Source organism: Pleurodeles waltl, chromosome 5 (genome assembly GCF_031143425.1).
Source record: "Pleurodeles waltl isolate 20211129_DDA chromosome 5, aPleWal1.hap1.20221129, whole genome shotgun sequence".
NCBI lineage: Eukaryota > Metazoa > Chordata > Amphibia > Caudata > Salamandridae > Pleurodeles > Pleurodeles waltl.
In genome coordinates this window covers 1,039,850,754-1,039,861,346 of record NC_090444.1, presented here as the reverse complement: position 1 = coordinate 1,039,861,346, position 10,593 = coordinate 1,039,850,754, and the positions used below count along the sequence as shown (strand labels likewise).

General features: G+C 42.5%; 1 protein-coding gene across 10 annotated transcripts in view; it reads left to right on the top strand.

Annotated features, from left to right (window-relative positions):
* Nucleotides 1–1,835: 1,835 nt before the first annotated feature.
* BCLAF1 (BCL2 associated transcription factor 1) overlaps nucleotides 1,836–10,593 on the top strand; it is a 539,194-nt gene continuing 530,436 nt past the window's right edge. For 6 of the 10 annotated variants that reach the window (XM_069235222.1, XM_069235220.1, XM_069235219.1 and 3 more), the window contains exon 1: nucleotides 1,836–1,961. The gene's annotated coding sequence lies outside the window, so the exon portion shown is untranslated. The remainder of the gene's footprint in view (nucleotides 1,962–10,593) is intronic. The other 4 variants (XM_069235221.1, XM_069235218.1, XM_069235216.1 and 1 more) reach the window with 1 other exon arrangement.

The window sequence follows — 10,593 nt, the reverse complement described above, 5'->3', positions numbered from 1 at the left end:
AAGTCATCCCATCATGGATTACCCTACGTCTCTATTTTTAAAAAATGCACAGGCTTGGTAGGTTTCCCTAGGTGCCGGCTGAGCTAGAGGCAAAAAATCTACAGGTAGGCACTTTGCAAAAAACACCTCTGTTTTCTGCCCAAAAATAGGATGTGTCCATGTTGTGTTTTGGGGCATTTCCTGTCGCGGGCGCTAGGCCTACCCAGACAAGTGAGGTATCATTTTTATTGGGAGACTTGGGGGAACATAGAATAGCAAAACAAGTGTTATTGCCCCTTGTCTTTCTCTACATTTTTTCCTTCCAAATATAAGAGAGTGTGTAAAAAAGACGTCTATTTGAGAAATGCCCTGTAATTCACATGCTAGTATGGGCACCCCGGAATTCAGAGATGTGCAAATAACCACTGCTCCTCAACACCTTATCTTGTGCCCATTTTGGAAATACAAAGGTTTTCTTGATATCTATTTTTCACTCTTTATATTTCAGAAAATGAATTGCTGTATACCCGGTATAGAATGAAAACCCACTGCAGGGTGCAGCTCATTTATTGGCTCTGGGTACCTAGGGATCTTGATGAACCTACAAGCCCTATATATCCCCGCAACCAGAAGAGTCCAGCAGACGTAACGGTATATTGCTTTCAAAAATCTGACATTGCAGGAAAAAGTTACAGAGTAAAACGTAGAGAAAAATTGCTTGTTTTTTCACCTCAATTTCAACATTTTGTTTTAGTTATTTTCTGTAGGAAACCCTTGTAGGATCTACACAAATTACCCCTTGCTGAATTCAGAATTTTGTCTACTTTTCAGAAATGTTTAGGTTTCTGGGATCCAGCATTGGTTTCACGCCCATTTCTGTCACTGACTGGAAGGAGGGTGAAAGCACAAAAAATCGTAAAAATGGGGTATGTCCCAGTAAAATGCCAAAATTGTGTTGAAAAATGTGGTTTTCTGATGTAAGTCTGCCTGTTCCTGAAAGCTGGGAAGCTGGTGAATTTAGCACCGCAAACCCTTTGTTGATGCCATTTTCAGGGAAAAAACCACAAGCCTTCTTCTGCAGCCCCTTTTTCAATTTTTAAAAAAAAAAAACGAAATTTTCACTGTATTTTGGCTAATTTCTTGGCCTCATTCAGGGGAACCCACAAAGTCTGGGTACCTCTAAAATTCCTAGGATGTTGGAAAAAAAGGACGCAAATTTGGCGTGGGTAGCTTATGTGGACAAAAAGTTATGAGGGTCTAAGCGAGAACTATTCCAAATAGGCAAAAAAAGGCCTGGCACAGGAGTGGGAAAAGGCCTGGCAGCGAAGGGGTTAAATAATTTCTCTGTTGCTTTCAGGGAGTGCTGGGAGAAGTTGGCTGCATGCTCCCACGAGAGGGGAGACAGAGTGGGAGGCGGACAGGGGGTCTCATGGTATCATAGCTAACTTTATGTAAATCCCTGTCCTCCTCCTCACTCTGTCTCACCTCTGCTGGAAGCATGCAGCCGACTTCCCCCTGCACTACCTGAAAAAATAGGAAAATGATGTAATAATAGTATACATTTCAAATGTCATTTGCAGGATGGCTTGACCTTTGTCCCAAAACAGAGACATTTATTTGAAATGATGAAAAATGTCGGGTCACCGGGACAGTCCTCTGAAAACCGCGACTGTTCGGGGAAATCCAAGACGTCTGGTCACCCTACTCTTATGTCACACTAAATAAGCTGCATCAATCGTGTACCGTTGGTGGAGTCAACAGCTTTGCTTTACTTCCGGGTCAGCATACAGCCCGAATCCATGCCGAATCGGTGAACTAAGCAAACGGGATAGACTTGTCTCCCTGTGACGTCAGTCAGTTACTCTCGCGCAAGTGCAAGAACGTCCTCGTGCATGCGCAGTGCGCTAAAGAATCGAAAGGGATGGATGGATGACAGCGGTATCGGGCACTTTGGAGCTTGACTTGCGTAAATGTATCTGCAGGTGAGGGAATAGAAATTACAAACACTTACAGGGGTGGTGGACGATGCCGTACTGGTGCGAGCGGCAGGAGGCGGTTGATCGAGGATGGTGGCGCGCGCGCCTCCTTCCTGTTTGACCCGCCGCGGGCTGTGTGGTACGCGTGTGGCCTTAAGCAACGCACTCCTACCTGGAGTGACCGAAGCCTCAGTTTGTGGAGGTGCGCGCGGCGCGAGAGCGAGTGACGGGAGCCGTTAACTCTGTCACGCAAGAGCCTAGGCTCCTGTTTGGCCTATCTTTGTTGCCGATATAGCCAAAGGCCATGTTTATTGTGTGTTTTCGTCGTTTGTTTTTTTGTACACATTGCAACTTGTTTTCAGCACGTCCAACTGTGAAATTTGCTCTAACGTGAGTGATGTTCTCGAGACTCTCGGGACGGCTCATTTGCTTCTGCGAGGCACTGTACGCTGGACTTGCTCCCTTCTTCCTACATTGACTTTGATTTTATACGAAGCTTCGTGAAAGCGCCCATCGTGACTCACCCTTTTAGGTACCCCTCCTAAATCATTGATCCGTAGATGGGATTTTCAAGGTATCGCCGTGGCCACGATTTTGGACCCGCAATAGCACACGGTGAAACTGGAAATGGGCCCATTTTACAGTGTTAGTTGTCTGTGAGCGTGTTGCCTCTTCCTGCTCACTTTCTTGCTCTTTTCCTCAGCTTGTCTCTCTCATATGTCTATATAATGTATCAACTTAATTCAGGCGTGATATCAATCAATATTTGTAAAACGTGGCTACTCACCTGTGAGGGTCTCAAGGCGCTGGGGAGGGGCCTCATCCAAAGAACCACATCTTGATATTCTTCCTGAAGATGGTGAGCGACATGCTTTGTCTGTGGTGCAGGAGGAGTTTGTTCCAGCTCTTTGTTGCAGTGTAGGTGAAAGATCGTCCTCCGGCGGTGGTTTTGAGGATGCGAAGGATGGTGGCCAGGGCCATCTGGGTGGAGCGGAGGGATCCTAGTTGAGGGGCCGGCATAGAGTGCGATGCCGTAGTCAGCTTGCTAGTGACCTAGGTGTGGCTGACTGTCCTGCGTCTGTCTGCTGGGATCCATCTGAAAATCTTCAGAAGTTTGCGGAGTGTGTGCCAGCTGGAGGATGCGACAAACTTCACCTGACGGGTCATGGATAGGGATAGGTCGAAGATGATTCCTAAGCTGCGGATGTGCTCAGTCGGTGAAAGGGGGGGAGAGGGGGGGTTAGCGGCGCTGAGGGATGTTAACGGATAGTAACCGATATGCTAATCTTTTTAGTCCATTCAGATTCGTATCCCATTCAAATGCTGCTTTTTTAATTGCCAAAACACAGTCCGAGCCCAAGTCCGGTGGTGACAGCTTACCAGTTTGCCTTACAGCCGTGAGTGCAGGATACCTCAAAAACTTAGACAACCCACAATTTTACCTCAGCCAGACTGCCCATATTAACTTGATCAGAGACCAAGTTAAACTGCAATTTCGTGCAGCAATGTGCCCCCGCTTTAAGACACTTCCTAATGTATCAAAAATTGGAAAGTACAGTTTTATAAATTGGCCCACTCAATAACTCAGTTCTAGAGCGATGAACAATTTAAAGAGTTTTATTACAGAATTTAAAAAATGAAGGGATACAGAGTCAAAGCCATGAAGGCCCTCGGTGCAAATTATGCAGTGGATGGGAAAAATCTGAAATTATTCAAAGTGGGTAGCAAAATCAGGGAAGTAATTGCCAACACCCCTAGTAAAACAGGAAGGGTCTCTAGCTCGCCACCAAACCTGAGGGTTTTTATACATTATTTTCACATGAAATTTTAAGATCTGAAGACTCACTGTGGTGGGAACAATTGTAGCATTTTATCAGCAAATCAGAGCTCAAGAAATCGAAACGTCATATTGCCTTAATGTCTAAGCACTAACAGACTACTTGGATACTTACTTGGCACCATCTGTGCTTCTGTCGTCCGGAGTTACAAGAACAAACTAGGTATGTGAACAATAGCGGGTTACATGAATAGGCCACAGTGAACCAACAGAGAAAATCCTTGGAAATGTGTTGGTTGTGACTGAAGGTTCATTAACAGCAGAATAACAGTGGAATTAAACCAAAACATTTCAGCTTGACTCTGCTGCAGAAATGACAAGGAAGACCTGGACAGGGAGGAAGAAGAAACATGAATGACCTGGGCAACTTCAATCCTGGAAAAGATGGCGCTTATGTCTAAACTAAGGCCTAGTTAACACAAGTCCGAAAAACACACTTCCACACATTGAGAATTTGTTTCAAGTACTATGTCCGTATATAAATATGTAACCAAGTGTGACAACGTATTCTGCACATTGTTAATGATGCACAAAAATATAGACACTTAATAATCTTCTACAGTGGTGTGTTTGCTTTCTAAGCTCAGACATATAGGTTTACTATTTTGTAAACCGGTATGTCTATATATTTACGTAGCATAATTTATCTTATTATTCTACTCTTATGTAGCACCATTTTGTCCTCAGACCTGATTTGTCGTACAAACTTTATTCCCTCTGTTGATTTAGTCTACTTTATGCCAATCAGTACATACCAGACGAAGCAACCAGTATATATAAAACAGAGATCCTAAATCCAGAATTCAAGATGGGTATTGTAATAAAAGCACCAAACATCGTGTAGAATATATGTTGCTCTGATATCGCAGATACACAAAATGTGCAATAATAATTTTTGAATGACACTGTCAAAACCAAAGCACATTTAATCTATCACATTATGTAGCTATTTATGTAATTTAAAGTTGTAACCTACATTTCTAATGTCAAATGCAGCATTTGAGAAACGTCAATGCTATTTTGTTTCTGGCTGTTTTTTTTCTTTTTTTTTTCTGGTGGTCCTTGCGGCTTGCTGCTTAAAAAAGAATGTTGAATCCGCAATTTAATGTGACTCATTCATTTGATCCATGGATACATTACCTCTGTTTTATGGGTACCATGACAATATGGAGGAAGGTCTCCTTGTTTGTACAGGATGAATATAAGCTGCAACTGAGCAGAGCATTTTCAGTTTTGATGCCAAATACCACCTCTTTTTCAGCAAACGTTTAGAAGATAGGTCCTTCTGTCTCTTTCTCCCTATTGGATGTTGATTCTAAATTTTGAAATCGAAACCACACCTTCCCTTTCATGGTTAATAAGCTTTGTCACATGTTTCATTAATGCCAGCTTTACAGTGTAAAACCTTCATGCATAATTTCTCGTACTTTAAATATCTAAATTGTAAATAGCGCTAATCAAATAATGTATTCCCTCAGTTTACCTTCAACTTTCAAAGACCACGCTAAGCTATTTCTTTCCTCCTATTTTCCACACCTGTGATTGCACTCTTGCAGGGTGCTGAGATCCAGCCCCACTCATAGTACCCACTCTAGCAGTAGACATTTTTTCCTACAAAGCTAAAACTGCAGTTTTAGGAAAAATGTTAGGGGCCTGTCACAATCCTTGAGGAATTTAAAGAAGAAAGTCACCATTCGCAATTTTGGAAATTGTGGGGTTTAAGTGACCAACATATAAAAATGTGTTAATGTTTTAAGTCCAATTAGCACCCTTTTAAATACATTAATATTTAGTAAAAAAAAAAAAATGAACAGATTTATGCGAAATCGTGAAAAGCACGTTTTCTGAGTGAAATTTCATAATACTGTCAAGTTTGGTTCCTTTAAACGACTTTGCTGGGAGCAAAATTTCCTGTTGGGTGGGGGTAAAATGGAAAAATAAATCTTTTTCCATTGGAGGAAGTTGCATAAAATTTGGCCTCCCTGAGTTGAATACTAAGTAAGTGCCAATTTTGGTGGTGGTCTGTCCACGTAGACCATATTTCAGGATAAATCAAAAATGTTTTTTCAGGGGAAAATGTTGCTGAATCCTAATGATACAATGACTGTGTCACTGTGTAGTATATGTCTGTTTATATTACACAGTGGCGGTTGCCACGGTGTAGTTATAGTTAGGTAAGAGTTTCATAGCAAGAACGTTTGTTGTTTTGATGTAATTTTACAGCTTTCACAAAACTTGCCAAAAAAAAGGTTAATCAACCCTAGCTCCTTCCTGGAAAGTTTTGGGGTGATCTATCAGGCAGAGAAATCGAAGGGGTCCCAAAATGCATTTTCCCCATGCAGTTTCTCATAAGGATTTTGGGAAGTGATACAAACAAAAAATGACAACCGGATTACACCAAATTTACTCTGAAAGTGTGTTTTTTTTTATTTGGTATAAACCTGTTGCTCTGTATTTGAGAAATTAATATTAAAAATATAGTGATATCTGTATGGTTGTTCCTGCTGGAACACGAAGGAACTCGCACTGTACCTTAAAATTAAAAAAATATAGAGATCTGATAGGTGGAGAGAACTTTTTTTTTCCGTTTGATTATCTCTTTCCCACAGGACAGAGTGATCTGATTGGATGCAATTCAGACATTCTGTGGCTGCCATTATGAGACAAGGGGGCGCATCAGGTGTTCTGCTGCCAATAAACTACCCCAGCGTTCACCAGAACTGGTGTGTACATGCTTTTTTCTTACTGAAAAAGTGTATGGTACCGAAGTAAGATTGTAATGGGATTTCCTTCCTGCCTACGCACCACTGTAGAATGCGGCTGAGGGGAGCAATATACATACCAATGGATAAAAGACCCAATCAGTGCTATTTACCCTTTTTTTATTTTATTTTTTTATTTATTTTTTTTAATCACTGATGACCGGAGAGAGAACTAAAGCTGTTTCTAGTCTAGAAATAGAAAAGGTGTTTTTATTACAGGTTTTAGTACTCTCACCATTAGTGAATAAACATTATCTTCCTGAGCATGGGTTTTGGTTTCCGGGAGAAAAGGCTAAGGTCATGCTTTGCGTGCCCTTATGATAGAATACCTCCTTTCAGTCCTTCTCATGCAGACACAGGTTTTCGTTTCTCAATGTTCAGCTGCCTTTTCATCACTTTTAATCAACACTTGAAGATTTACTACACGACTTCTGTCATCATGTTTTTTGAAAGTTAGTAGTAGTGTTGCTGGAAAACTTGGAGTAAAAACCTTGAGCCTCATCCTGAATTATTACTTTGAAGGGAAACATGATCGACAGCACACAAGGAGCAAACGACATGCTGCTTTTTTGAGTCATATGAATCGTTGACATGTTTTTCCTTTCAACCTGATAACCATCAAACGTGATGAAAGGCAGTTCAGGCTGGACTGTTTCCATGGGGGACAGGGTCAAGACCGATTTGTACATAGGTAGGTCCAAACTGGAATGGCATGGGTAGCGAAAAATTATGGGTTTAGGCCCAGATCTCTGTACTGGGGTGAATGTTTGACATTGTTAAGCATTCTGTCCATCACTTGTTCTTTTTGCATTTGTCGCCCGAAGAGGGACAGGTATGCCCAGATGTGGATTCTGTGCTCCCCATTCCACTGGAGTCTAGCTAGCCTGGCTGGTGAGTGTGATACCCAAAATCCAGGCCCAGGATGCTTGTTTCCAGTCCAGGGAGGACCTGGCCTGGCAGTTAATGCTGGACTGTTCCCACGGAGAGCAGTGTCAAGACTGATTTGGATATGGCTGGGTCTAAACTGGAATGGCATGGTTAGCAAAAAAACGGTGGATTTAGGCCCAGATCTCTGTTCTGGGATGAATGTTTGACATTGTTCACCATTCTGTCCATCACTTGTTCTTTTTGCATTCAAAAATCAAATAAGGCAGATAAAATCTGACTCGTATTATCTACTCCACTTGTTCTATAGTACTGTGGTGCATGAGTCCACATCGTGCTTCATAAAAGCACAGTTCATGCTTTTTATATTTCATTTTTTTTTTCCTGAAACTCATAGATCCTCACTTAAAAATTGCCCTTTGTGGCAATTAAATTTGCTAATTAAATAGAGCGCGAGGGAAAGCGAGACAAACAGAACACATACCGTAGTGAGATTTTGGAAAAGTTGGCGGAAAATGGTAGGTACAAACCCCTAAATTGATCCACTTGAAGGGCTACTACATGATTTCTCTGACATCCTGTTTTTTTTTTACATTTAGCAGTTCCTTTGCTAGAATAGGTGCAATGAAAACCTTGAGCCTCATCTCAAGTTATTACTTTGAGGGGAAACATGCTCAACAACACACCAGGAGCAAATTACGGCTGCATTTTTGAGTCAGATGAATCCTTGACATGTTTTATTTTCTTTCAACCTTATAACTATCATACTTGTAGAAAGTACTCACCAAAACCCTCTAGCTGCCAACGAAACCTGGCATTTATCTCCTCTACATTAATTGTTCCCTCCACCTCTCCAATATGTACTACTATAACCTTCCAGTTTGTACAATACTGTAGCAACAGAATATTTTTGGAGTTTTTAATGTTTATTGGGCCATTAACTTGAAATATTCAGTTAAGATGTTCAATCAAAACAGATCTTGGAAATATAGGCATCAAATCATTAATAGTATGTGAGCTTTGTTATAAGAATGTTTCTTAGACTGTAAACAAACAAGCGAAAAGTTAATTGTGCAAATAGTGGAGGGACCAGGCAGTAGGGCATGAGGCATGGCTGTGTGCATTTCCCTTTCCTCTGCCCTGGTGGGCACCAGTATGATTAATTTGTCGCCTGTATTTTCTTTGTGTATACCCGTTCTTCACATTTTTTCACCCTATACTAAAATAGTTATCTGTTGCAATACAATCAAAGCAACTGTCTGTTGTATTTGAGATGGCTTTTTTTTGGTAGACCCTCTCACTGAGAAATCGCCATTAAAATAAGTTCTCTTGTCAAATCTGGCTTGCTTCATTGGGTCAGTCATTTATTGGTTATTTTCGTTGTATTTATTGGCGTGAAATTATCATATGAATGTATTTTGCACCTGTCATCTGGTTTGTGCGTGGTGTGACAGTACATTGAAGGGGTTAATGACCGGTTGGTAGGTTTTGCAGAGCAGTCCTGCGTTTCAAAGGGTCTGTTTACCTTTTCACTTTGTCATTGACACTCTGTAGAGAATAATTGCAGAGGCTAAAACACTGAAAAGTTGGAGGTCGGTGATATTTTTAAACTTAAAAATGTTACATTGGTTAAACTGGGAAATTAGGCTTGAGTTATGCTCAGCGTTGTGTCATGAGAGCATTCTTAATTTTCATATAGATAATTCTTATCTCCTAGAGTAGACCCATGATTGGTGTGGGTGTATTAGTATTTCTTGGTCTCTGCAGCTTGCGAGCCAGGCTTGTTCTTACTCTGTTTTTCCTGTTGAGCTGTGGGCATGAGACTGAGTAGAAGACAGCAGATGGAAATATGGGGCATAAAGAATATCTTGACTTCAGTGGATGAAAAGCAGTCACTGGCTAGTTGGAGGATTATGTCTTGGCTGGTATTATTTAGGTGACCCATTGAATGTCTTCTATAGGAACAGACAGTCAGTGACTATTTTGCGGTGTTCAGGATTAAATTCTCAAGACTTCACCCACCACTAGAATTGTGTAATAAGACCTGTGTTAATGGTTCTTTTGGGGGGTGTCCCTTAAGAGCTTCACATATAGGCACATTTTGCTCAGCTTTTTATTTGTCATGGTTTACCATAAACAGGGACGACTCCTTGGCATAGTCTGGGAGCAAGTAGGGGCATTGGTTGAATTCCAGTGCCACAAGTGTATCCCTTAGCCCACCATGATGGAATTTCCTTTAGCCTGTTTGAGAGGCAGGCTCTTTGTTGGTAGATATTAATGTAGAAATTCAGACATTAATATGCCCTCATTTCGATTTTGGCGGTCTTTTGCCAAGACTGCTGTTGAAGCGGGCACCAAAAGACCACCAGTGTTGGTGGTCCGAAGACCAACGTATTACAAGGCACCAGCAAATTTCTGCCTATAAACAGATGGAAAACCGATACAGTCAGCCTGAGAGGCGGTGGGTGAGAGGCGGTTCCACTGCCAGCACCGCCATGCCAGAAGGACTCCGTCCACCATATTACAATCAGTAATATGGCAGTGTTGCAGCATTGGCAGTGGAACCACTGACGTCCACCCCTTCCCGGATGACCACCTCCTCTGTACAGCCCAGACAGGTAGGTGGACCGACCAGAAGGGGGTTGGGGTTGGTAGGTGTGTGTGTGGGTTGCTGTCAGAATGGGTGTGTGTGAATGAATGCGGAGAGGGGGTGGGGGTGTGAATGAATGTGGAAGGGGTCTGGGGGAGTGTATGAATGCGGAGGGTGTGTGTGTGTGAGAATGTATGCGCAGGGGAGAGTAGCTTTGTGTATGAATGCGGAGGGGTTGCATGTATGAGCGAGGGTGCGTCTCTATGTGCGAGCGAGTGGAGGTGCGTGTGTGCGAGCAAGTGGGGGTGCTTGTATGTTTGTGTTCGGTTGGGTGGGGATGTGCTGGCGAGTGGGGGTGTGTGTCTGTGTTTGCAGGTGTGTGTGTGCAGGCGACAAGTATGGGGATTCCTGTCACTGGGTATGTTACCGCCAGGGTTTTCGTGGCGGGGGGGGACTGCCACAAAAAGCCTGGCGGTTTGCTGCCTCGTAATACAGCTGGCGGTCTTAGGCATGGTGCCGGCCTGGAGGAGCTCACCATCAGCTGCGCTGGTCCGACCGCACCAA